Here is a 5,000-nt window from a genome sequence, read left to right as displayed (position 1 = left end):
CGGCCGCCCGGGAGTGTGTCCCGAGGGCCCGCGCGAACACGCAAGCGTCCGCTCAATTATTCTGCAAACAGGAGGAGGCTGAGCTCCCCTGCACGATACACCTCGAAACCCTCTCAGGTCCCGGCGGCGCGCAGCGCCGTCCTAAGTACTTGGTCGGGTTCGAGAGAGGCGCAATCGCCCGGAGATAGGCGAGTAGACGCTTTCAGTGCGAACACCCGTGCTCCCAACTGAGCTTGCCGCTGCCGACAGAGGCCCGGGAGCGTGCTGTCGTGGCATTGCCGGCGGGAAACAACACGCGCCACCTACGGTGACCGGCAGCTCCAACGCCAGCGCCACAGAAGGGCAAAGCCCCACTTGGGTGCAGAAGCGAACTCTCCCAGCACAGCGCACGCGCCAACACGTCCGCAGAGCTGCGATACAAACCACCTGCGAGAACCGCCGGGGGCGACCGAGCAGCAGACGGCGTCGCGACGCCGAGTGCCGGGCGGCGGCGCATCCTCAACGCACACAGTCCGCAATCGGACCAGCACACTGCAGATGTCCACCGCGCTTCGCACCGGGCTCGGCAGAACCCACTTTGGCCGCCTGGCGCCGCGCGCCGGGTGCGCCGGCGCGTAGCTGGGACGCCAGCCGGGCCCGTCGGCCGGCGCTCCTGCCACTGGGCGCCCCCCACCAGCCGGCTGTAGTGCGTGCGCTCACGCAGCGCGCGGCCAGCACGCCGGGCGGCCCCCCCTCACCGGCCGGGGACTGTCCCACCAAGCCACAGCCTCGTATCGCTTCATACCCACATGGCCAACTCAGGTTCGGGGGCATGGCGGGTACCGCCGAAACAACCGGTTCACAGATGTACCGATCGTCGCTATCACCGATGCACCTGCAGCGCGAACAACCGCTCAACAACTGATTTCCAGTTCATTTGCGGATCTTTGGCAGCAAACGTATACGTCAATCTACATTTGCGAAATCTACGATTCTGGCATGCCTGCATGTTATGTGTCACGACACGCTACATCAGCCCACATACACACTACGGCATGTACACGAGAGAACACGTGGAAGATGGTCCGCGCACGTGTGCAATGTCCCTTGCGCGGTCGACTGTCAACCGGCCTCTGTAGCATGTCGCAGATGTGGAACGCGGTCCACCGTGGTATCATGTTGTGTGGGGCAATACGATTAAATAGGAAAACCCTCGTCGCTACATCAACAGACGGCTCACGCTGATTCCCGGCAGAGGGAGGGGGGCCAACATGCAATACTTTCGTCCGTACCTACCACATGTCTGTACGGCGTAAAACAGTGCAATCTCGCTGTAATGGGGAGACGAGACAAGTAGCATCGTGCACAACATATGGCCCTTATGATTCGCCATTGTAGGGCGCAGCCGGTGTACGGTCAAGCATGTGCCACATTATGTCACTCAGTACGTAACGACGGATGATCAGTGTGGGTTACGCGTACATCAGCGGACAGTCCACACAGGCCGTACCACAACGTACACTGACTGCATCGACAACCGAATGCAACTGAACAGCTGCAAGGCTCATTTCACAAACAAACGCCTGACCGACCAGCTTGGAAGGGCAGGAGGGGAGGGCGATAGTCGTTCTGTAGCGTTACACCCTTCCAGTGGTTAGCGGGACTGTGTAGAAAGTACGCAACACTCGAAAGACATTTACGTGAGGGTACGCACCATGGCATCGAGAAATACACATGACACCAGAGGATCCAAGCAGTGAACTATGTTCAGAGGGTTGCTGTTAGGCAAAGCTACATTCCTGTGACGTTACATGTGACAGTTAAGGTGCAGTGTAAGTTAGGTTAAGGTGCAGTGTAAGTTAGGTTAAGGTGCAGTGTAAGTTAGGTTAAGGTGCAGTGTAACTTAGGTTAAGGTGCAGTGTAAGTTAGGTTAAGGTGCAGTGTAAGTTAGGTTAAGGTGCAGTGTAAGTTAGGTTAAGGTGCAGTGTAAGTTAGGTTAAGGTGCAGTGTAAGTTAGGTTAAGGTGCAGTGTAAGTTAGGTTAAGGTGCAGTGTAACTTAGGTTAAGGTGCAGTGTAACTTAGGTTAAGGTGCAGTGTAACTTAGGTTAAGGTGCAGTGTAACTTAGGTTAAGGTGCAGTGTAACTTAGGTTAAGGTGCAGTGTAACTTAGGTTAAGGTGCAGTGTAACTTAGGTTAAGGTGCAGTGTAACTTAGGTTAAGGTGCAGTGTAACTTAGGTTAAGGTGCAGTGTAACTTAGGTTAAGGTGCAGTGTAACTTAGGTTAAGGTGCAGTGTAACTTAGGTTAAGGTGCAGTGTAACTTAGGTTAAGGTGCAGTGTAACTTAGGTTAAGGTGCAGTGTAACTTAGGTTAAGGTGCAGTGTAACTTAGGTTAAGGTGCAGTGTAACTTAGGTTAAGGTGCAGTGTAACTTAGGTTAAGGTGCAGTGTAACTTAGGTTAAGGTGCAGTGTAACTTAGGTTTAGGTGCAGTGTAACTTAGGTTTAGGTGCAGTGTAACTTAGGTTAAGGTGCAGTGTAACTTAGGTTAAGGTGCAGTGTAACTTAGGTTAAGGTGCAGTGTAACTTAGGTTAAGGTGCAGTGTAACTTAGGTTAAGGTGCAGTGTAACTTAGGTTAAGGTGCAGTGTAACTTAGGTTAAGGTGCAGTGTAACTTAGGTTAAGGTGCAGTGTAACTTAGGTTAAGGTGCAGTGTAACTTAGGTTAAGGTGCAGTGTAACTTAGGTTAAGGTGCAGTGTAACTTAGGTTAAGGTGCAGTGTAACTTAGGTTAAGGTGCAGCGTAACTTAGGTTAAGGTGCAGCGTAACTTAGGTTAAGGTGCAGCGTAACTTAGGTTAAGGTGCAGCGTAACTTAGGTTAAGGTGCAGCGTAACTTAGGTTAGGGTGCAGCGTAACTTAGGTTAGGGTGCAGCGTAACTTAGGTTAGGGTGCAGCGTAACTTAGGTTAGGGTGCAGCGTAACTTAGGTTAGGGTGCAGCGTAACTTAGGTTAGGGTGCAGCGTAACTTAGGTTAGGGTGCAGCGTAACTTAGGTTAGGGTGCAGCGTAACTTAGGTTAGGGTGCAGCGTAACTTAGGTTAGGGTGCAGCGTAACTTAGGTTAGGGTGCAGCGTAACTTAGGTTAGGGTGCAGCGTAACTTAGGTTAGGGTGCAGCGTAACTTAGGTTAGGGTGCAGCGTAACTTAGGTTAGGGTGCAGCGTAACTTAGGTTAGGGTGCAGCGTAACTTAGGTTAGGGGGCCAACGTGGGTTAGGTTAGGGGGCCAACGTGGGTTAGGTTAGGGGGCCAACGTGGGTTAGGTTAGGGGGCCAACGTGGGTTAGGTTAGGGGGCCAACGTGGGTTAGGTTAGGGGGCCAACGTGGGTTAGGTTAGGGGGCCAACGTGGGTTAGGTTAGGGGGCCAACGTGGGTTAGGTTAGGGGGCCAACGTGGGTTAGGTTAGGGGGCCAACGTGGGTTAGGTTAGGGGGCCAACGTGGGTTAGGTTAGGGGGCCAACGTGGGTTAGGTTAGGGGGCCAACGTGGGTTAGGTTAGGGGGCCAACGTGGGTTAGGTTAGGGGGCCAACGTGGGTTAGGTTAGGGGGCCAACGTGGGTTAGGTTAGGGGGCCAACGTGGGTTAGGTTAGGGGGCCAACGTGGGTTAGGTTAGGGGGCCAACGTGGGTTAGGTTAGGGGGCCAACGTGGGTTAGGTTAGGGGGCCAACGTGGGTTAGGTTAGGGGGCCAACGTGGGTTAGGTTAGGGGGCCAACGTGGGTTAGGTTAGGGGGCCAACGTGGGTTAGGTTAAGGGCCAACGTGGGTTAGCTTAAGGGCCAACGTGGGTTAGCTTAAGGGCCAACGTGGGTTAGCTTAAGGGCCAACGTGGGTTAGCTTAAGGGCCAATGTGGGTTAGCTTAAGGGCCAACGTGGGTTAGCTTAAGGGCCAACGTGGGTTAGCTTAAGGGCCAACGTGGGTTAGCTTAAGGGCCAACGTGGGTTAGCTTAAGGGCCAACGTGGGTTAGCTTAAGGGCCAACGTGGGTTAGCTTAAGGGCCAACGTGGGTTAGCTTAAGGGCCAACGTGGGTTAGCTTAAGGGCCAACGTGGGTTAGCTTAAGGGCCAACGTGGGTTAGCTTAAGGGCCAACGTGGGTTAGCTTAAGGGCCAACGTGGGTTAGCTTAAGGGCCAACGTGGGTTAGCTTAAGGGCCAACGTGGGTTAGCTTAAGGGCCAACGTGGGTTAGCTTAAGGGCCAACGTGGGTTAGCTTAAGGGCCAACGTGGGTTAGCTTAAGGGCCAACGTGGGTTAGCTTAAGGGCCAACGTGGGTTAGCTTAAGGGCCAACGTGGGTTAGCTTAAGGGCCAACGTGGGTTAGCTTAAGGGCCAACGTGGGTTAGCTTAAGGGCCAACGTGGGTTAGCTTAAGGGCCAACGTGGGTTAGCTTAAGGGCCAACGTGGGTTAGGTTGCCAGAGATGTGTCAAATCAGGATGTACGTTTGGCTGGTGTCAGTTGGTGGGTTGGTTTGATGCCTTTATAAGGGGTGTGGCCAAAGGGTATTTTATTACTTGTACCTTTTGTGTTGTGGCGTGGCGTTGCGTCCTGTGTTGATACTGGGTGGACCACTGTGGGTGTTGCTGGCTGATTTGAGCTGCGTTGTTTGCGGGTGATGTGAGACATTCTGTCTTATTAGTGGACGTGACGTTCCTCTTGTCGTTCTTTGGATAGTGTCCTGTGGCAGCGAGGATAAAATGGATGTTGTTGAACGATAGTGCTTTGGTGCTTTCGCTTTGTTACACACAGAGTGGACTGTGAGATAGGGTGACTGGGTCGAGTGCGGTTCACACTGTCCTCCCCAGTTTACAGTATGTATCATCTATGTATGTGGTCCTGCATCATTTACTAAGGAGGGACGTCAGACGACTGAAATATTAGTTATGTACTGATGTAAAGCAGAATGCTTACCTTCCACCAGTGGGCGAGTATCGACTCTGCCCCAGCGTTGCCACCGCAGGAAGCGGTGTC

The sequence above is a fragment of the Schistocerca gregaria genome, unplaced genomic scaffold (genome assembly GCF_023897955.1).
Source record: "Schistocerca gregaria isolate iqSchGreg1 unplaced genomic scaffold, iqSchGreg1.2 ptg000782l, whole genome shotgun sequence".
NCBI lineage: Eukaryota > Metazoa > Arthropoda > Insecta > Orthoptera > Acrididae > Schistocerca > Schistocerca gregaria.
Note: the sequence above shows the minus strand (reverse complement) of the source record.